Here is a 23,745-nt window from a genome sequence, read left to right on the forward strand (position 1 = left end):
TCTTAAAAATCTGTGATGTCCGGCAGTACGGCAGAGGAGGCGTGGTGTGCAGGTCGGCCTACCAGGCCTGCATCATGGATTTGTTAACGTGCACAGCTTTTGGAAGCCAGTCGGTAAGCGCATTTATACCGCCGCACTTGGCGTGCTCTAAAGGTCTGGTGCGAGGGGTTGACCCACGCCTTAGCCCTAAGGAAACGCTAGAGAAACTCTCCTCCGCAGGGGTGATTTCTGTACATCGGTGCACTCGGGTCGTCTAGGAAACAAAACTTCCAACTGAAACGGTAACTGCCACTTTTGCGGGTCTCTCCTGTCCATCTGAGTTGAAGGTGTGGCCCCTGGTTTTCAGGGTCGATCCGTATTCTTCAAGGCCACTTCAATGCCGCAACTGCTGGAGGTTTGGCCACAGCGCGAACGCCTGCAAGTCGAGCTCAAGGTGCAGTGTGTGTGGTGGTAATCATGACCGTGAAGGAAGGTGTTCAAAAGATGTGTTTCTTGTGCAGCGGTAGTCACTCCGCCACAAATTCTAATTGTCCTGCAAGGGCTGAGGAGGTTAAGGTGCTGGAAGTGTTAGAAAAGCGCCGGTGCTCAAGGCGCGAGGCTATGGCTATTGTTAAGGAAAGGACGTACGGGTACTCAAGTGTGGCAGCACGGCAGACGACTGCTGTCGTGGATTCAAGCCTGTCAGATGCGATTGCTACAGCGGTTGAAAAGGCAGTGGCCAAGGTCATGGATCGGCTAGTGAATTCAGTAACAGAGTGCATATCGCAAGTCATGGTGGCACAAATGACCTCTTCAATAATGACCTCCAATGCTGCGTTGAAGTCATCCGTGGATCCTGCAGTACCTACTGAACTCAGTGCGGAGACGCCTGCGCTTGTTTCAATGCAGCCGCAAAAAGAGCGCACGCCTCCAACTCACGTACCTGAAGTCACGACTGGAGCAATTGATGGGTGTGTTGAGCTGATGGAGCTCGATGCTCGAGCTAAGAAACGTAGCCGGTCTCCTTTGGCCGTTGCTGGTCCGTCTAGCTCCCCTCAATCCAAAACAAAAAAGAGTAATTCAGGAAAAACTGGTCACGACAGCATTTTGGAAAAGGCAGTTGCTGCTGCAGATATCTCGGCAGAATAGGGTCTCTGAGAGTGCTGCAGTGGAACTGCCGTTCTATTCAATCAGCCTTCACTGATTTAGTAACTCTTTCAAATCGATTTTCTCCTCATGTCATTGCGCTTCAAGAAACCTGGTTGTCGAAAGAGTTTTCATTTCAAATGGAACATTATCGAATTTTTAGAATGGACCGCCCATCAAGGAGGGGGGGGGGGCGGTTTGCTTCTGCTGGTTTTATCCAGATTCTGTCGCAAGGCACGATTGGTGTTTCAGCGTGTGGACGCTCATTGCGAAGTTCAGGCAGTGGATCTTTCAGTTCCTGGTTTCCATCCCATTACTGTCGCAAATGTATATTTTCCATCTGGGGCTCATGACACACGGCCATTAGATTCCTTACTCTCTGTCAGCAGATCACATGTGTTGCTTGTTGGGGATTTCAATTTTGCATCACTTGACTTGGGGTTATCGAACAGACCAGTGCGGTCTGCGTTTATGGGATTGGGCTTGTGTGAATAACCTAAACTGTCATAACTCGGGTTTTCCGACCTTTCTCCGTGGGCACTCCCGATCAGCATTGGATTTAACGTTTTCAACCCCAGGGGTAGCAGTTTCCTCTTGGATTCCGGTTGACTCTGCAACAAACAGTGACCATTTCCCACTCACTTTTGACATTGTGTGTCCGATGACTTCTATCGGCGGATTCAGTTGCACCCTAGTCGATTACAACAAGTTCAAAAGTTCACTCAGTTCAGAACTACACTCTTTGCCGAATTTGTCTCAGGAGAGCAGGGTGTTAGGCTTATGCTCTATTTTAGATCGGGTACGGAGGCAATCAGAGTTTACAGTGTGCGATAGCATAGGCACTTCTCTGAGCCCTTGGTGGAATGCAGAATGTTCAAAGGATTATAGGCGGCGCAAGGCAGCCTGGAAGAAACTTATCCATAATCAATGTCCCCAGAATTGGATCGATTATAAGTTTCTTGCAGCTACCTTCAAGCGCACAGTCGCTAGGGCAAAAGAAAAATATGATGAAGAGAATTATGACCATCTATCAAAATCTAATAACAGACAAGCCTTGTTTCGCTTTCTGAGGTCAAGGAACAGGCTGCCACCGCCTCACAACATTCCCTCTAATGTGCTGACTCCAGTAGAGCTTGCCAGGTCATTAGAAGAAATTGGCAAAGGCTTGGAACACCGTTTTTCGGCTGCGCTCTCTTGCCCAAAACTGCTTGGGAATCACTACGATGATTTCCTTAATGTCTCGGTTTCTGAGCTCTCCCAGGTGATAAATCGGTTACCTTCTGCAGCTCCTGGTCCTGACCATGTCACCTCTGCGATGATTAAAATACTGTTCGACGAATCCCCCAATGCTATATTGGAGCTGGTAAATTACTCTATTAGAACCCCATGGATCTCGGATGTATGGCGTGTTTCCAAAATTATCCCGGTGCTTAAAAAGCCAGGCGAAGGGTTGGTCTTAGACAACATTCGACCAATTTCATTGACATCGAATCTGGTGAAATTGGTTGAACGCGTGCTGTATGGACGAATCATGCCCATTATTACTGAAAAGGGACTACTTAACCCCTGTCAGATTGGTTTCAAGCCTGGGTGCTCTATATGGTGTGCGCATACTGACCTCCAAAGCCATGTCCGACTAGCGCGCCTGCGTCGACAGTATGCTGCGGTGGTAACTCTAGACATCTCGAAAGCATATGACAGTGTCGAACATGGGCCTCTGATGTACAGACTACGGGCTGTGGGCTTGCCAAGTTATTTTGTGGAATGGGTGTCAGCTTTCCTGGCTGACAGAGAATTTTATTGTTGTCAACGCGGAGTTTCTACAAGGAAATTTCATCAATCTAGAGGTGTGCCTCAAGGTGCAGTTCTCTCCCCTGTTCAATTCAACCTCTTACTCAGTTCGATTCCGACTTCCCCTGACGTGACTACGTACGTGTATGCAGACGATATAGCTTTCTTTGCTGCTGCGAGTGATTTACATTCTGTGTATATGGTTTTACAGTCATATTTGAATTCCCTTGACCGATGGTTATCTTAATTACACTTAAGTATTAATGTAAACAACTGCGCTTTGTTACCTTTTCCGGTTACTCAACAGGTACACATTTCATTGTCTTATCGTCATCATGTCATTCCTCAGGTATGTTCCCTAAAGTATCTCGGGGTAACTTATGATTCCTCTATCTCTTGGCGGTCACATATAGATCAGGTTGCTGAGCAAAAAGAATTCGGGCGGTAGGCCTTCTGCGAAGGATGAGTAGCCCTCGCTGCGGTATGCGCAGACATGCTCTTCTGCTGATTTACAAAATGTATATCCGGCCAATCTTAGAATTCGGTTGCGTTTTGTTTTCTGGAGCAGCTGCATACAAACTGCGCCCACTTCTGCTCTTAGAGCGAGAAGCTCTGCGTCTGTTTTTGGGTCTCCCTAAATACGTGGCAAACAATGTTTTGTATCTCGAAGCGCGGGTGCCGTCTCTTACTGCAAGGTTTCGCCTTTTGACAGTACAAACGTTTTTAAAGTGTTGCGACTCGGAGCAGCATGCATCCCACTTGATCTTCCTAGGGCAGCGAGCGGAGTTCTTGGGTGTCGGATGGTCTCGCCTTCAAACTCCCCAAATCTGTTTCGTTGAATCTTTGCTTGGCCCACTCAACGTGCGAATACCTGAAATTGTTCCGGTGCGGTCCATCCCTGCAACTGTGTCTGTCATCTAAGATGACATTTATCTATGTAATGCAAAATTACTGCCTTTCTCATGGTTAAATGGTATGTTGCAGGGTTATTTGTCGACCTTCAGCTCACATGTTGCAATTGCGACTGATGGCTCGGTGTGTGCAGAAAAGGCAGGTGTAGGTATTTACTCCCAGTCCCTTGACTGGTCTTTTTCTCTCCGTCTCCAAGATTTTACTCCTATCTATCTGGCTGTGTTTCTAGCAGTGGTTCTCGCTCTGCGCAAGGTACTAATTTCTTTATCAGCAGTAATAATAATTACGGACTCGTTATCTTTATGCACTTCCCTCTCGACGTCCACTGAATCGCAGCTCTTTCGGATACTAAAATTCCTGATCCCTCCACACATCACATCAATTCGATTTCTTTGGGTTCCTGGGCACAGGGGTCTTCTATTAAATTAATCAGCTGATGCTTTAGCGAAGGCAGCCCTGAGGGGACCGATTGTTGACCCGCTTCCAACAACTGCTTACATCACGGCGGCACGCTTTCGACGGTACACTGTAATGAACGAATTGGGCGCATCAGCGCTTATTTCCTTGGACGACTTCCAGCACCTACTCTTCCCTTGGAGAAGCTCAGTCTGGCGATCGCGCAATCTTGAAGTTTCCTTCACGAGGCTTCGTTGCCGGGTGCCGCAACTAAATTTTTACCTCTACAGGCCTGGTCTTGCGATCTCCCCATTGTGTCCGTATTGTGCGGAGCCGGAAACAATAGAGCACTTTCTTCTTTTTTGCCGTCACTACTCATCGATTAGGAGGCGACTATTAGAAGTTCCAATACAGAATCTCAGTTTGCGCCTGTCTTCTGCGGTTGTTCTGTCTCTTGGCGCTTCTATGCTTGGCCATACCAATGGGAATGTTTGCTCTGCCGTTCAAAATTATCTCCTAGAATCAAAACGTCTACCATCATGAGCTTTCGTCCTGCCCATCCCATTATCAGCTTCTGTATTTCGGTCTTTACAACCACTTATAGTAATCCCTACCCCTTCTTTGCCTAAATTTTAGTTTGTATGACCCCCCTAACCTCCTGCAACCACCTGGGCTACGGGAACTGTGCGATCCAAATTTTGGTAGGTCATTCCATGCTTGCCACATGCAACTGGTCATTTAAATAGTCACCGCCTGGTTATGGCCAATCCCCCTTGTGGGTATGTGCCATTGTGTGAGGTCAACAACAACAACAACAAGCCAGGCGTTAAACACGTACCTGAAGGCCTACCACAAGCATTACCACCTGTGCCGCGCCCAACAGAAGAAGAGCTGAAGTCATTTCACAGTAAACTTGCGGATGCTGGTGCTACATCAGCATTCTTCATGCCGCGCCCACAGTACAGCGCCATGTTTCAGCCACCGCGCCGAAGAGAACATCTTTTCCTTCATGATTTGTTATGCTTAGAAGCACGCCGGAAGACCTGCCCACACTGATCTGCCGTGCTGAGAAAACTTGCCGAACTTTCGATCAGCAAAGAGATCGCGAAGAGCGTTGAGGAATGCACGTGGGAGCAATCGAAGTGTGCAAAATGGTACGCTTATCGTGCAGGCAGGATCACTGCTTTAGTCATGAGGAATGTGTGCTTTACAAGTGTGCATGAACCATCAATGAGTTTACTAAAAAAATATGTTATCCAGAGCAACACACTTTTTTCACTCAAGCCACAGCGTGGGGATTACAACACGAGGCTGCTGCACTCGCAAGCTACGCCGAGGAAATAATAAAGAACCACACAGGCTTCACCCATCAAAAGACTGGAGTTTATTTAAGTGTGAAGTACCCGTATATGGCAGCTAGTCCAGACAGTTCTGTCTCTTGTACATGCTGCGGAATGGGCATTGTGGAAGTGAAATATCCCTTTTCACTTCGCAACTGTACGATACTAGAAGCAACGAAAGACCGCAACTTCTGCTTGGAGGAAACTGATGGCTGCCTGCGTTTAAAGCGACAGCACTCTTATTTTTTTCAATTGCAAACGCAGATGGCAGTGTGTTTCGTTCAATACTGTGTTTCTGTTATATGGACTCCATTGTCAGTATTTATAGAAAAGGTGGGGAGAGATGACGCGTTTTTTCAGAATATTGTGCCAACAGCACTAGATATTTTACTCGTGCAATCCTGCCAGAACTTTTCGCTCAACACTTCTCAAAAAGGATAACAAGAAAGCCAACAGCTGACGCCAACATATTCTGCTACTGCCAAGGTCCAGAGGCAGGGAAGATGCTTGCTTGTGATGGCCCACAGTGCAGCTATTGGTGGTTTCATTAGTTGCTTGAGAATTAAGCGAGCCCCGAAGGAGAAAAAATAGAGGAAGGAAGACGAAGTGTCCTTGTTAAGGTGCCTTCACATCGCTCTTGTGGAAATCTCGCCTGCCGCGTAACCACGTTCCCTATAGCAAACGAACTGGATTCACGCCATCCGAGGAGGCTACGTACGCCCAATCGCCGACTGGTTGCGTCTCACACAGCAGATGTCACGCAGTTATTCCTGGACCTGAATTGCGCGCCGAGTCTAGGCCTAGCGCCTCCGGTAACGTGCTGGCGGGGGTAGCTCCGCCTGCACCGCTTGCCTCGGTGGCATTCCCGCCAGTACAACAGCCCACTGAGCATGGGCCAGACCTCCAAAATCGTGCCTTTGTTTCATCAGATACGGCGCCTGCCCTGCTTTCTCCAGATGTACAACAGCTCGTGAGTGGTTTACCCTCTGGACGGAACACAGATACGGCTGCTCAGCCTGTACTTCTGGATCGACCTCTGCCAATACCACATGGCACGTTGAGCGCTCCAATGGACCTGTCATCAGCCCCGCCAATCGGGCCGCCTGCCCTCCGCTCCCCTCAAAAGCGCCCTTCGGGAGACGCTACTACGGGTTCCTCTTCGGCCAGCGGCGGTTCACAGGGCAAACGTTCCTGCCTAACCACAGACCGCCCAGTTGTGTCTACCCACGGCTCAGTGAGTTACAAAGCCACTATCAACTCTCTGGCAACGAAAAGCCTTACAGATATACCGACCAGAATTCTGCAGGCAAATCTCGATGCATGTCTCGGAACGGAAGGTTTTCGCGGCTTTACGGCCAGAAAGAAGTCCAATACCATTGCTGCGTGGCTCCCGACCTTAGCTGCCGTGGAACGTCTGCAAACGCTACAGTGCATTATAGTTAGCAGCGAGGTCTCGGTACCGGTACAGGTGTACCTATTTGATGGATCCGACATTCAACGTTGTGTTGTATACAACGTCGATGTTAGTGAGGACCAGGCCGCCCTTCAGCGTGAGCTTTATTGTCCCACTCACCGAGTGATCCAGGCACGTTACATGGGAAAAGGGCGCTCATGCATCGTCACCCTGCAAGGCCCACCAACACCGCCCGCCTGCTTGTACTATAATGGCTGCATTTTACGATCTCGGCCATACGAACCAACCGCCGTCTACTGCTACAGTTGCTTCAGACCTGGCCATATGCGTAGATCCTGCCCTTTCACAACTCAAGTGGAACCTGCGTCAGAAGGCGCAGCGGCGTACAGATGTGGCCTCTGCAAAATTGACGACCACGACATCACATCACCCACTTGCCCCACAAAGCAGAAGGCAACAGAAAAGATTCGTCGTGGGTATTCTAAACAAATGGCTCAGAATGTGAATACGCCCCTTGTGCAGACTTCCAACCGGTTTGCACCTCTCCAGTCGGATGATGACGAGTGGCCCGAACTTCCCATGTTGCACACGCATGAATCTGCTACCAAGCAGACTTATAGCGATAAAGTGAGTAAGGGCTGCCGATATCAGCAGGCTACAAAACAGCGTAGCATCCCGGAACCTCTCAACGACGATATGGTAGCAGTTGATGACCAAATTGCACGCCTTTTGGCAGAGGTCTCAAGGCTTCGACAACACCGTGAGCTGCTTGCCCGCCGTAGACATGCAGCATGATCTGGCACCGCCACTAGAAATTATGAATCAGCACCGAGCATGTCCCGCCCACCAGCTCCTTTCACAGCTCCTCCGAGAGTACCTGCTACATTGCCAGATAACTCTGCGGCGTCCCTGCCCCGCTTCATAGTTACCCAGTTATCCAACCTGACATCTGTTCTCTTGCAACGCTTGGGCTACTAACCGAAGATGGCGCGTTCCGGCTTTCCTGGTGTGCTCCAGTGGAACTGTAGAGGCCTCTCCACTAAAGTGGGAGAGCTCAAAACCCGTCTTCGCTTGCACAAGCTCCAGGTGTGGGCCATGTTACTGCAGGAGACCAATGCATTGCCAGCAATTTCGGGCTTCAGTGGTTACGCGTCGCCTTCGATGAACGACCATCGTGTGCACAATGCTTCCCCTCCGGGAAAGTCGGCGGTGTACGTTAAGACGAGTTTCCCTCACGTGTGCCTCTCTCGAGAAACTTGGTGCACCTCGTTTCAGGCGGTAGTTGCAGTTGCTGTAAAATAACCGAAAGCAACTGTTGTGGTGGTATCCTTCTACGTAAGACTAGCGGGTGGCGCTCCCTCCCGTATGAATCTGGGCTGGTTATTGACTGTGCGTAGGGGATACCCCGGGTGTCCGATTTTAGTCGGAGGTGACTTCAACGCCCCACACCCAGACTGGGGGTACACTACTTCGAGCCCCCGCGGCAGGCGTGTGCGGGATGCCCTCGCCGATTCGTTGTTTATTCTTCTAAATCACCACAGTTAAGCAACGCGGGCTATGCGTCACAGTCACAGTGCCACCTTAGCTCCTGATCTGACGTGGTGTTCTGGCCCCGGCACTCCCTCGTGTCACCTTGAGCCTGACTGTTGGGGTAGTGACCACCACCCTATAATCATCGGTGTCCATCCATCACGTGCTCGCCGGTTACGCCGCAAGTGCACGGTGGTCAACTGGGATTGTTTCCGTGCTATTCTCCAGGATATCCCTGCAGAGTAGTCACCATCGCTTGTTGACCGCGTACGATGCGCGTTAAACAGGGCTACCACCTGCACCTTGGCAGACATCGATCGGCCGGTTCCGGATATCGGTCTGCTAAACTTGTGGGCTGCTCGCCGAGAGGCCGAGCTGGCAGCGTCACGTGATCCCACATCTGCACAGGCACGTATAAGACAGAATTATATTACTGCCAAGGCTCGCAAATATGAACGCGATCTATCACGAAGGCAGTGGCATGCGTGGTGCGAGCAGTTTTCTGCGAAGTCGTCGAATCCATCTCTCTGGCGAACATTCCATGCAATGGAACACGGTCACCGTCGCCCCGACGCAGCTAGCACCGCATGCTTCGCAGCTAACTTGTCTCCTGATGATTTCGCCAGAGAAGCGGCACGGAAATTCTTTCCAAAATATGATGTGTTGCCCCACTCAGCTAACCAGTCTAACTTGGCAGGCATTCCAGCTCACGTAGATACACAGCCATCAGCACCATATGCCGAGGGTATTGCGTCTCCTTTTACCATGCCTGAGCTGCTTGCAGCAATAGATGAGGCTAAACGAAAGACATCGCCCGATCTGGATGCCATTCAATATGAGGTGTACAAGAACATGAGTTGTGCTGTCCTCCCTCAAATTCTCGACACCATTAACACAGTATGGCTAAACGGCCCTGTGCCTGATACCTGGAAATTAACCACTGTTATCCCAATTTCAAAAGCCGGGAAGTCACCGACGGATCTTGGCAACTTCAGGCCTATTTCTCTAACATCAACACTGTGCAAGCTGACAGAGAAAATGTTAGCCACACGACTGTCGTGGTGGCTAGAGCACCGCGGTTTCTACTACCCCGCCCAAATTGGCTTCCGTCCATTCATCGGCACTGAAGATGGTTTGGCTGTCTTGGCGTCACAAGTTCTGTCATCAACTCGCAGCCACAGTGTACGTACCGTCCTCGCCATGGATATCGAAAAGACTTCCGATAATATGAGTCATGCTGCCATTTTGCATTCTATTGACATGCTGCATTTCCCTCTTCGAGTATACAATTTTATAAAATCCTTCCTTGAAGGCAGACGATTTGCCATACGCCTCAGTGGTGACTCCATAGGATCATTTCAATCTGTTCGCGGTGTACCCCAAGGCTTGGTGCTGTCACCAACACTGTTCAATATTGCCTTCATTCCTCTTGTATGGCGCTTACATGATGTCCCTGACGTTAAGTTCTTACTGTACGCTGTTGATATCACGGTATGGAGCACTAACTATGACCTTCTAACTCAAACGGCGGCCCTACAGTCAGCCTTAGATATTACCTCCAATTACGATATGTCTGTCGGCCTTCAGCTTTCAGTGATCAAAACTACGTTCATGTCAGTGGCCAACCGCTGGGGAAGCCGTAAACTTGCTGCCACGCCAATCCGTCTCCAACTATCTGGAACCCCAGTTCAAGAATCTTCGACATTGAAAATTCTGGGTTTGTCGATACATCAGTCCGGAACGGGTACTGCCTGGCTTTTTCAGGCTAAAAAGCAGGCGTTGCAGACTTTGTGCCTAATCAGACGTATTGCTCCCAAAACCGGCGGCGCTCGCTCCCATGTCGCACGACATTTGGCGAACGCGGTTTTGCAACCGCGCCCCATTTACCGAGCACAGTTCCTATACTTAACCAGAGCTCAGTGGGATCGTCTGGAAGCTGTCAATCGTGAGGCAATGAGAGTTATTACTTGCCTTCCACGCATCACGCCGATCGTGGCACTTCAAGAAAATGCTCAGTTAAATACCATTGACGAGCTTGTGCAGCAGCGCCGTGATGCTCGTAGCCTTAAGGCCACCCTTTTGCATTCACCGCGAGCACTCCGGACCTTTGCTTCATCACACACCATACTGCCGCCGCCACCGTCAGTCCTTCCTCCGTGGGACTTTGTGCAGTTGAGCGACAACAAACCTACCGATCTACGTCACCCAACCTCACCTTATGCGGCATCGTCCCTTCGCGAGCGAATCGCGGAACAAGACAGCCACCTACCCCACGGCTCAATTATTATATATGTTGATGCCAGTATCCAGGGCTCTGTAGCGACGACAGCGCTTCACTGTCCCTGCCGGCCTGCACTTAACAAGACGACCAGGTTTCGATTCGAGGAACCACCTACTTCCTTCTGTGCTGAGCTGCTTGCTATACAAAATGTGCTTCGCTCTGTAGTCGCAGTTACTTTGCTCCCTACAGCTCACATTATCATCCGTACTGACGCCCTTCAAGCAATTCTTCTACTCCGACGGGTCAGCCGCAGCCCAGAAATGCGCCAGAATATACATCGCCTGGCGGATCACATCCCGCAAGCCATTCGAATTGAGTGGGTCCCACGTGACCTACTCAATTCACAAAGATCTGCTGATTCTGCAACCCGCTTGCCAACCCTAACCACGTCAATGCCTCAATTCCTCACTATGGATGATGCTACCCTCTTACTCACAAGAAAGGAACACCTCCGGCGCCGCACACGTGCTCTCGTCCCTCCGTGTGCGATAACCCTTCCCCGCGGTCTTACCCGTGCAGAGGAGGTTGTGCTCCGGAGGATCCGGGTCGGAGTTGCCCTCACTCCTGCCGTTACTCGGACGTGGCCTCAATTTCGCCACTTGTATACCCGCCCAGGATGTCCAGTCTGCAACTCACAAAACACTGAGGCTGACATTCACCACTTGTGGGATTGCCCGGCACTGAAGCCAACTAGAATTCGGCACCTGGCAGCAGCGGGTCCCCACCCAGACAACCCGTCCTCATACATTGATTGGACACAGGGGCCATATCACCGCTCCCTCCTCGCCTTCATTAGGTCGGCACATCTTTCCTGCTTTATTTAACACCCACCAACTCTTTTCTTTACTTTTCTCTTTTCTTCCTAACCCTTCCTTATGTCCAGAGGCAATAAAAAACGCTATAAAAAAATGGTTCTGCCAAGATTGTTCCACAGGCAAGAATAACGTCTTGCAGTGAGCTGTTTGCATTGTTTCTGTAATGTTTCCAGCTGCAGAGCTTTACGCCTGACATAATGTATTGTTAATAAACATAGCATATACTTCAAGTATAGCCTCATGTAACATACCATGCATTGCAGCCAAAAACACCTAAGCAAGCATGGTACCAATTGGTCTTTTTTTGTACATCTCCTCCTGGTCAAAAGCACCTTAATTCAGTTAATTCACAGTAGTTCATAACAAAGACAAATGAAAACACTGCACTGCAGATATTGATTGATATGTATGCAGCAAACATTTATCTGACAAGATTCATAATTACTAGGTAAGCTTGTTCCATGCTTTGACTTTAACTAGAAAACAAAGGGAACAAAATTTTACCCCTTTCCAATGGGTTCACATGTACACAGAGAAGCACTGATGAGACTTCAAACGCAAGGCATGCAGTAGTCACAAAACAGTAGACGTGTCTGATTTAGAGCACTATGAAGATGGCCATTTTAAGCCCACTTTTAGTAAATAAATAAAATGGGTACACGTGTACACAAACAGAATCAATAATGAGAATTCAAGGAGTGCACGTAAAAGTAACAAAAGACATTTGTCTCATTTAGAGCACTATATAGGTGACCATTTTCTGTCTGCAGTGAACAAAAGGGCAATATAAACATACAGCTGTGCTTTTGAGTTGCAAAGGCAACGCACCAGAAGTGAAAACAGCTCAGTTCACAAGCAGTGCAAACCAAGTGGTGCTGGAAACGTGCATTCTGCAGTTGTTGAAGAGAGATTACCTGAAACTTTAAGCCGGTATTGTGCTTTATATCAAGGCACACTTAATTTAAATAAGGTATAAAACTTGCTGGTTCACTTTTAACGCGTTTGCATTTGATATTGAGCACATAGAAAAGCATTTGTCTCCATCTTAAGCACTAATGTAGCCACATTTCATCAAAATGTTTTTCACATAAGCTTACAAGCACATTGCATGGTTTCATGAGCAAGGCATTGTCAATGGCTAAACGATTAAAATAGGCACTCAAACAGAAAAAACCACAACATTACTGCAGACACAGGCTATAAAAGCAAGTAAGCAGAGTATCCGCAGTTTCAAAAATTCATGTGGATGCTTGCTGGTTTTCAGGTACTATGGATGGGCAGATGTCTGTGAGGGCACAGCACACCAACACAGTTTTGTCTAGTGAAGAGCACATGTGTCCCGGCTTGCATGTCACAAAGTCAATTGGCTGTACAGCCTTCATGATAGTGCACTTATTCCGTACCAGACCAATCACTCGTTCTACATGAATTCGTGCATTGGCAAGCCGTCTGGTAGTTTCCATTTCTAAAGCAGTAAGCTGCCTTTTGCCTTTAGTGAAGACAGGAGTGTGCAGTTCAGCGCAGTAGAGCCCTAAAGTATCGGCTATATCAAAACCCCTGTCTGCAAGGACAACGTCACCTTGTGTTAAATTATCTAAAATGCCACAGTTTTCAGTGATGTGTTTGTCACCTGTCTTGCCACCCCAGCCTTCTGAAATGAAGGATTTGACTCCTTGTGGGTGAATTCCAATAAGATACTTTTACCTGCCGCCCTTGTAGTTGGACCACGTCTCACTCCTTCCCTCAAACGATGATGGCCTTTCAATCCTTATTTCAAAACAGTCTATTATGAATGCCACCTTTGACCCAAAAGAAGCGAGGAATGGCTGAAGCGTAGTGTTCTGAATCTCCTGTATCGAAGGCCATCTAATTTGCGGTTTCAAACGCCAAAAAGCTGCGTGCAGCCATTTGTCAAAAATTCTGCTCACTGTCGTGTCTGAAACAGAGAAACGGTATGCAAGATCTTGCATAGGGAAATTCCACTTAGGCTTCATAAGGAACACAATAAATTCCTCAAACATTCCTAGGCCATCTTGTTAAATGTGCTTTACATGACATTCAACAAGCTCGAAAACAGCAAACAGCATGTAAAAGCTATTGGATCCCGTATAAAACGTAACCTTAGCGTCGTCACCATGAAATGATGACTGACATCTCTACCTTCTTTTTTTCTGACCCTGTGGCACGCAGCTCAGCAGCAAGTCGCTTGTTGTCGTGCTCAACAGCTTGGATGTCTTGTACAGTCATCTCAGTCTGTACTGCTATCTTTGCAACATGGGAATTAAAATTTTTAGCTCTACAGGTTGCAGAAATTGTAATATCTCACTTATGAGAAAGTTGTGGTTTGTGTGTCAGAACCGACCTGCTCTCGGCTCCAGGCGCAAGCTGCAGCTGTCGTGCGGCGGGTCATCTGCAGGCGTCGCCTCTGCAGTGCATTCGTCTTCCGATGACTGGCGCGCCGCTGCATCGGCGATAACTTTAGCGGCTGCTTTCTTCTGCCGCGCCTTCATCCGTGCAAACCGGGCGGACATGCCAACAGCTGGTCTTTCGGCGGGCCCGTAACCCAGGGGCTGCGTCGGCGTCCAGTTCGGTTTCGCGTCGTCCATACAGCCTGAGGGTCTTCCTGGAAAATTTAAAGTTGGTGCCGTGCGCACAATGTTACACACATTCACTCAATTTGCTACGAACATCGTCCAGCAAACACATAGGCGACGGCGAGGCTCGTGTACCACAGTTAATTACCAGCTGCAGCACCGCGGTAAACATCTCCGACAGCGACCGTATGTAGGCTTATGTCAATCAATAAAGTTTACTTTTTCTCACCAGTGACAAAGTGCTGACCGCATACGCGAACGTTGTCCAGGTTTTTCAAGTCTTTCCGGTTGATCCGTGCGAGCCAAAGGCTCCGGCGCTCGCGCTGCCAGCTAATCAGTTTCGGTAAACAGTGAAGTCCAACGCCCGGCTCGGTGTTTGTTTTCTGCGCAGAAGACTTCCTTCTGCTTGAGCAGCCGAACATGGCACACATCGGCATGATGACACCGCGGAGAACCATAAATACGAACCCACGGACGGACCGCGTCCCCTGTAGGTTTGCGTGGCTTGGCGCTCTGCGCCCGCGGTTCCGCTCAGTACCTAAAGATGGCGGCACGTATCCCAGAAGCCCTCGTATGTGACGTTCGTGAAAACTGTATAAGTGGGGGCCCTCGTGCCCTTTTCCGCTCACAAGTGCCGAAAACTATTGCACCGGAAAGTTTCTGCTACACGCTTATCGTTGCTTCTTCACTCTATCTGAAGACTGTTTAAACATTATTTAGCTGAGTGGGCTAATTTTAACGATGTAGCGCACTAGTATAGCGCGGCTATTTACCACTCAAGTTTTAGGTAATAACTTTCTCACGCCGTAAATGTACGAGACGCGATGAAAGGGCGCGTCGTATCATGGACCATAACCAAAAAAAAAAGCTTGAGAAAACGGAATTTTTATTCCGATGCAAATTATCATAGAACGGGCATAATTTTCAATAAGCTCCTTTCCACTGGAGGATAAATGGTGACGCGGTGTATTCGTTGACATCAGAGTGGCAGTCAGAGTCAAGATGCTGTCGCTTAACCGCTGGCTGCACGGCTGTTTCCGGATCTGCAGGCATCACAGCAGGCAAGGAAGTTTGTACACGCTGCATCGCACCGTTGTCGTCGACTTTCGGCCGACGTCACTTGGATGCTTGCTCAAGAGGCTTCCTCTTCCAAGGTGGCTTTCTATGTCTCTCTGGCTGCGTGAGATACTTGGGACTGTTCGGAAATAAGGTAGGAACTGCATCTCTGGAATGCACAGGCCTCTTTTCCGCGTCCAGTAGCAGTCTTCCATCGAGCTCCGCGTAATATGCCCTGGATATCACGTCCTCTGCAAGATGCTTGGCGCAGACATGGTCCGTGGGCATTGACGTCTGGTCTGCCCTGGGAATTGCACGGCACAACTTCCGGAAAGGAGCATTGACGGACGGAGATTTGAATAATGGCACACGCTCCGCAGAAATCCGGTAGCCCGAATTGAAGTTAGGCACGAAGCACTTTCTTCCCATTGCGCAGCACTCACTTGCTGTGGGCTACTCTGCCGACGATAGCCAAACACAACGCCTTGGTGCAAAATAAAATAACTTGTTAAAAACAGCATAGCAGTGAAGCCGCACACTCCGAAATGTGGCAAAGACACGTGCGCAGTGCCGCGCCACGCCGGACCGAGCCGCCCAGCGTGGGCCCGCCTTTTGCAGCACCATCATCATCATCATTCATTAACCAAGGGTCCCGTAGGGACATTACATAAGATAGTGTCCGACGGTCATATATATGAAAAGGCCAGCAAAGTTGTGAAAACTAGGCATAGTAACAGAGAAACAAATTAATATAGTCAATCAAAGAAGATGTGAAGAAGAAGCCCACACAAATACACACTAGAGTTATAGAACGTGCCCAAACAAAGTGTTTGGTCGTTTTACATGAATTAGTTTGAGTCAAGGCTATGGAGTTCAAGGTGTATGGAAAATAGAAATTGGAGCGTTTGACGGAGCAAGCACCGATCCCTGGGGGACCCCGGAGACTGGTCGTTATCTCAATGCCGAGGTACCTGTATGAATTAGTTTGAGACAAGGCTATGGAGTTCAAGGTGTATGAAAAATAGAGATTGGAGCGTTTGACGGAGCAAGCACCGATCCCTGGGGGACCCCGGAGATTACTCTAGTAGTTTCGGATGTATGATCGGCGATGTCAGTGAACTGTTGGTGGTTAGTTAAGAAGCAGTGGATACAAGATAAAGACGGTCGAGTGACAGACAGGAGAGTTTGGACATCAGACGTTGGTGGGGGACGAGAACGAAGGCTTTGGCAAAATCTAAGCAGATGATATCGGTCTGGAAAGATGAATCTAAATTTAAGTGAAGATCAGTAGTGAGCTGGCAGAGTTGTGTTTCGCACGAAAAGCCTGTCCTGAAGCCATGCTGATTGGTAAAGAAAAAGGAATTCTGATCGAGGTGAGATGCAATATGTGAGTATAGAATATGCTCGAAGAGTTTACACGAGATACATGTCAACGAAATCGGTCGGTAATTCGAGGGGTCAATGCGATCTCCAGCTTTGAAAATTTGCACTGCTCTGCTTATTTTCCAGTCCTCCGGAAGTTGGCTAGTTTCGAGAGATTGAGCGAAAATCAGTTGTAGGTTTTGGCTTGTAACGTATTTTGTTCCTTTGATGATCTTGGCGGGGATGTTGTCTGGTCCAGGAGAAGTGGACGGTTTCAGATTGTCAATGAGATTTGAGATTCCCTCCGATTTGATGACAATAGGTGGCATAGGTGAATAATTAAGGGTAGGCAGGGCAAATTTGTTGCTTTCTGTGGGCTCATGGGTGAAAACGGAGCTGAAATACGTGTTCATTACGTCGGAGCGCTCGAGAATTGTAACATCAGAGCCGTCACGCGCCTTCAAAGAAATATTGTAGGAACGGTTTTTAGTAGGCATGAGTAGGTTCCAAAATTTTTTCGGGTTCACCTGTATTATGTTCATGAGGTCGTGAAAGTAAAATTTTCTTTTCGAAGATCGTAATAATCCCTCTAAGTTAGCGACCAGTTTCCATGGCAACCCCTCCCCACGAACATATTGTGGCCGCGAGCGGGCGGCGCTCTCGCGTGCGGCGGGGGGAGAGTGTCAGAGCCTCAGTATGATGGCAAAGCTGATGGCAAAGCAGCACCTGTTTACAGTCTTGATTTGCTGGTAATTACAGTCTTGTTCACTGATAATGAAATCTACTTGCAAGAGCATCAAAGCTTTAGAACATATTGGCAGCAGTTCCTTGCTAAAGTAAAATGTTTTCACAGGTATAGGTAAAATGAATTTCGTTTAAAGCCAAACCTTGGTGAAACAAAGCTCCGCATCACTTCGCTTTTACTGTACAATTTCAATGCTGCCAGCCGTGTCCTAAATTTATTGGCTCATGACATATATAGACTGCGTTGCAATTCTTTTACTGTACCTCCTTGGTGACTCAATCCTACCTGAGTGAAAACGCCAAAAAATTTACTAGGAACTGAAGGAGAGCATCAGTCTGCTTCGAAACATTTCTTCAAGATGACTGGTAACAAAGACAAGTGCTGGATGACTGGTAACAAAGACAAGTGCTGTGCTCGAAGTGGATAGTTGACTGAGCAGTTCCGCTGACCCTTTCAGATTTTTGTTATGTCAAAAAGCAGCTTCCTGCCTTCTCTCTATAGTACATGCCACTTCACTGGGAGAACACCAAAACGTGCTTAGGTAATCTGTAACCTCTTGGGCATGCAACTCAAAGGATTACGATAAACGTCAGTCTTAAATCAGTGTGACAGTTCGCTGCTCGTTCTCTGGAGCACGTTATACTTAAGCATTCAACTAGTCAAGCCCCCCCCCCCTTCCGCCACCCAAGAGTGACAATATCGCTGGTGAGAGATGAAGAGGCCCGGGCAAGTGGGAAAATGCAGGCAGAAACCTGGGAATTTTGCAGGCGCCAGCGCTGAGAGGAAGACGAGGGAGGCGCTTGTTCCTGGAAAAAGTGATCGCCCGAATTGACGGGAAGAAAAATGAGAAAAAGCCGATTAGTTGGCGACAAGCGAGGCGCCAGACAACAGCGCTGGCAAGCCTGTGCGCCAGCACCGAAGCGCCCACGCCATCCGAAAGAACAGAAGCCTGTGCGAACGAACAAGGTCTACTCTGCAGCCCCTCCGTTCCTTTTGACTCCGAAGCCAACGCAGCGACATGTAAGCATGGGCACCCCAGCTTCGGCACCATGTATTAGTTAACCTGTAATTCTTGAATATACTTGTTTTGTTTTAACTGAATCCAGCGGTGTCTCCTTGTCTCTGCTTCCCGCGTGGACCCGCGCAGTATGTGGGGTTGTCACAGCATCTTTTCAAAATACTTTCACACAATCACCCATTGAACACTTAAACGCAAAGGTAATTAAGCGTGATTAAACACTCTGTACTCTTCATAGACGTACAATACAAAAAGTGGAATAATTCAAAAGATGAATTTTTATCTTTCAAATATGGCAACACACAACATCCTGCTTTCAGCACTTGCATCTATGCTCCAAAAGTACGAAAAGAAAATGAGCGGGAATGAAGGTTGGATGCAAGAGATATGAATGAATATAAAAGAATGTTAGAAAATAAGGTGGTATGTAATAGTGAAATTACAGCCCTTTTCATGTTCCTCCACCGAGTGGCCTTGCAATAATGCCCTTACAAAAAAAAAACCGAATCAGTCAACTTGTATTTCTTACTACAACCACCTCACATTTTCTATTAAAGATTCCTGCCTAGAAACAATTTTGCTGATGGGCTGTTTGCAGCCTCTCTAAACCAGGTTGAAACACACACACACACACACACACACACACACACACACACACACACACACACACACACACACACACACACACACACACACACACACACACACACACACACACACACACACACACACACACATGTATATATATATATATATATATATATACACATAACACACACACACACATATATATATATATATATATGTGTGTGTGTGTGTGTGTGTGTGTGTGTGTGTGTGTGTGTGTGTGTGTGTGTGTGTGTGTGTGTGTGTGTGTGTGTGTGTGTGTGTGTGTGTGTGTGTGTGTGTGTGTGTGTGTGTGTGTGTGTGTGTGTGTGTGTGTGTGTGTGTGTGTGTGTGTGTGTGTGTGTGTGTGTGTGTGTGTGTGTGTGTGTGTGTGTGTGTGTGTGTGTTTCAACCTGGTTTAGAGAGGCTGCAAACAGCCCATCAGCAAAATTGTTTCTAGGCAGGAATCTTTAATAGAAAATGTGAGGTGGTTGTAGTAGGAAATACAAGTTGACTGATTCGGTTTTTTTTTGTGTAAGAGCATTATTGCAAGGCCACTCGGTGGAGGAACATGAAAACGGCTGTAATTTCACTATTACATACCACCTTATTTTCTAACATTCTTTTATATTCATTCATATCTCTTGCATCCAACCTTCATTCCCGCTCATTTTCTTTTCGTACTTTTGGAGCATAGATGCAAGTGCTGAAAGCAGGATGTTGTGTGTTGCCATATTTGAAAGATAAAAATTCATCTTTTGAATTATTCCACTTTTTGTATTGTACGTCTATGAAGAGTACAGAGTGTTTAATCACGCTTAATTACCTTTGCGTTTAAGTGTTCAATGGGTGATTGTGTGAAAGTATTTTGAAAAGATGCTGTGACGACCCCACATACTGCGCGGGTCCACACGGGAAGCAGAGACAAGGAGACACCGCTGGATTCAGTTAAAACAAAACAATTATATTCTAGAATTACAGGTTAACTAATACATGGTGCCGAAGCTGGGGTGCCCAGGCTTACATGTCGCTGCGTTGGCTTCGGAGTCAAAAGGAACGGAGGGGCTGCAGAGTAGACCTTGTTCGTTCGCACAGGCTTCTCTTCTTTCGGATGGCGTGGGCGCTTCGGTGCTGGCGTACAGGCTTGCCAGCGCTGTTGTCTGGCGCCTCGCTTGTCGCCAACTAATCGGCTTTTTCTCGTTTTTCTTCCCGTCAATTCGGGCGATCCCTTTTTCCAGGAACAAGTGCCTCCCTCGTCTTCCTCTCAGCGCTGGCGCCTGCAAAATTCCCAGGTATCTGCCTGCATTTTCCCACTTGCCCGGACCTCTTCATCTCTCACCAGCGATATTGTCACTCTTGGGTGGCGGAAGGGGGGGGGGGGGGCTTGACTAGTTGAATGCTTAAGTATAACGTGCTCCAGAGAACGAGCAGCGAACTGTCACACTGATTTAAGACTGACGTTTATTGTAATCCTTTGAGTTGCATGCCCAAGAGGTTACAGATTACCTAAGCACGTTTTGGTGTTCTCCCAGTGAAGTGGCATGTATTATAGAGAGTAGGCAGGAAGCTGCTTTTTGACATAACAAAAATCTGAAATGGTCAGCGGGACTGCTCAGTCAACTATCCACTTCGAGCACAGCACTTGTCTTTGTTACCAGTCATCTTGACGAAATGTTTCGAAGCAGACTGATGCTCTCCTTCAGTTCCTAGTAAATTTTTTGGCGTTTTCACTCAGGTAGGATTGAGTCACCAAGGAGGTACAGTAAAAGAATAGCAACACAGTCTATATATGTCATGAGCCAATAAATTTAGGACACGGCTGGCAGCCTTGAAATTGTACAGTAAAAGCGAAGTGATGCGGAGCTTTGTTTCACCAAGGTTTGGCTTTAAAAGAAATACATTTTACCTATACCTGTGAAAACATTTTATTTTAGCAAGGAACTGCTGCCAATATGTTCTAAAGCTTTGATGCTCTTACAAATAGATTTCATTATTAGTGAACAAGACTTAAATTACCAGCAAATCAAGACTGTAAACAGTTGCTGCTTTTCCATCTGCTTTGCCATCATACTGAGGCGCTGACACTCTCCCCCCGTCGCACGCGAGAGCGCCGCCCGCTCGCGGCCACAATATGTTCGTGGGGAGGGGTTGCCATGGAAACTGGTCGCTAACTTAGAGGAATTATTACGATCTTCGAAAAGAAAATTTTACTGTCACGACCTCATGAACATAATACGGGGGAACCCGAAAAAATTTTGGAACCTACTCATGCCTACTAAAAACCGTTCCTACAATATTTCTTTGAAGGCGCGTGACGGCTCTGATGTTACAGTTCTCGAGCGCTCCGACGTAATGAACGCATATTTCACCTCCGTTTTCGCCCATGAGCCCACAGAAAGCAACAAATTTGCCCTGCCTAACCTTAATTATGCACCTATGCCACCTATTGTCATCAAATCGGAGGGAATCTCAAATCTCATTGACAATCTGAAACCGTCCACTTCTCCTGGACCAGACAACATCCCCGCCAAGATCCTCAAAGAAACAAAATACGTTACAAGCCAAAACCTACAACTGATTTTCGCTCAATCTCTCGAAACTAGTCAACTTCCGGAGGACTGGAAAATAAGCAGAGTAGTGCAAATTTTCAAAGCTGGAGATCGCATTGACCCCTCGAATTACCGACCGATTTCGTTGACATGTATCTCGTGTAAACTCTTCGAGCATATACTATACTCACATATTGCATCTCACCTCGATCAGAATTCCTTTTTCTTTACCAATCAGCATGGCTTCAGGAGAGGCTTTTCGTGCGAAACACAACTCTGCGAGCTCACTACTGATCTTCACTTAAATTTAGATTCATCTTTCCAGACCGATATCATCTGCTTAGATTTTGCCAAAGCCTTCGTTCTCGTCCCCCACCAACGTCTGATGTCCAAACACTCCTCTCTGTCACTCGACCGTCTTTATCCTGTATCCACTGCTTCTTAACTAACCACCAACAGTTCACTGTCATCGCCGATCATACATCCGAAACTACTAGAGTAATCTCTGGGGTCCCCCAGGGATCGGTGCTTGCTCCGTCAAACGCTCCAATCTCTATTTTCCATACACCTTGGCGACGACACGGAACGAACATCGCCTAAGCACAGCTTGCTTTTTCTGCAGATCGAGCCCTGGATACCAGATTCAGTGCCTTCCGCTGTATGAGCGTCCCGCACGTGTCAGCACCAGCGACGGATAAAGAAGATCAAAGATCCGGGGGCGTGTCAAATCACTGAAAACTGCAATCTCCAGCATCGGTTCTGACGTCACAGCAACAGAATCTACAAAAGCCGCCTGCGACCACCGGGTGCTTCACTTGGCATTGGCGACGACACGGAACGAACATCGCCTAAGCACAGCTTGCTTTTTCTGCAGGTTAGTGCTTGGATATAGTTTTTGAACCCATTATTGTTGCTTCGGTCGTCGCCATTGCCAAGTTGTTCACAGTTGTGTGTACCCTTGTCTGCCGTGGGGCGTCCTGCACAGATGGCGAAAGAACTAGCAAAGTTAAAGGAAGAGATAAGACAAGAGTTCACCCAGTTAAAGGCAGAGCTTCAGCTGGAAATAAAAATTGCTCAGGCGTCCCTGGAAAGGGATGCACGAAGTGAACTTCGCGAACTGCGCAACGAGCAAAAGAGTTTGACCGAAAGTCTTGAATTTGCACATGCTGAAATTGAAACACTGAAAAAGCAACTTACTAGTGAGGTTGAAAAAAACGCAAAGCTAAGCACTGAAAAAGATAACGCTGAAGCGAAATGTGCGGCTCTGGAACAACAGAATGAGGAGCTTGAAAAGCGAGTAGTTCAATTAGAACAGTATTCAAGAAACGTGAACTTGGATATTCAGGGAGTCGAAGAGAAAGAAGAGTAAAACATACCAGAAATCCTTACCAAAGTTGGGATTGCTATCCATGAATCAATCACAGACAGTGATGTTGAGATATGTCACCGTGTTCCCACTCGTAATGACGGCAAAACAAAGAACATAGTTATTCAATTCAAGTCCCGCGCCAAACGCGACAGCGCTCTTGAAAAGGCCAAAAACACTCGCCTCACAAACAGAGATCTAGGATTTGATAGCTCCGATCCCATGTACATAAATGAACACCTTTGCCCCTCCCTGAAGAAGCTTCTCAGCTTGGCCAAACAAAAGAAAAAAGAACAAAACTGGAAGTTCGTGTGGGTTCGTGGCGGAAAAATCTTTGCTCGCAGACATGAAACGTCAAAAGTTCTTCGCATACAATGCGAAAAAGACATTGGAAAGATTCAGTGAGCACAACAACTTATCTAGTATCCCATCTTGTCATTCAGAATGGCATTACAGCCTGCTGAAGTTAACAATCTTATCACATCTGGAAACATGAGAGGTCTTAAATGCTTCCATCTGAACATAAGATCAAGTCGTAATAAAGAAGACATACTTAATATTTTTCTTGAAAACTTTACCTTCCCTTTGGTGTGGTCATGTTAACGGAAACGTGGTCTACAGCAGAATGTGATGCTATAATTGATGCAAATTATAAAACCTTCTTTTTGAACCGATCGAAAAAGCGTGGTGGCGGAATTCAATTGAATATTAGGAAGTGCTTTCAGTGTGACTTACTTGATCAGTTCGCTGTTATCAATGACTACATCGAATGTCTTGCCGTAGTTAGTGAGCCCTACATTTTCGCTGTGATTTACAGGCCGCCTGATGGGTGCATGAGCAGTTTC

At 47.5% G+C, this 23,745-nt stretch overlaps 1 protein-coding gene across 1 annotated transcript in view; it reads left to right on the top strand.

Annotated features, from left to right (window-relative positions):
- Positions 1 to 23,745, top strand: part of LOC144095608 (uncharacterized) — a 30,561-nt gene that overhangs the window by 1,613 nt on the left and 5,203 nt on the right. The window lies entirely within an intron of this gene.

Source organism: Amblyomma americanum, chromosome 6 (genome assembly GCF_052857255.1).
Source record: "Amblyomma americanum isolate KBUSLIRL-KWMA chromosome 6, ASM5285725v1, whole genome shotgun sequence".
In the NCBI taxonomy this organism is placed as follows: Eukaryota; Metazoa; Arthropoda; class Arachnida; order Ixodida; family Ixodidae; genus Amblyomma; species Amblyomma americanum.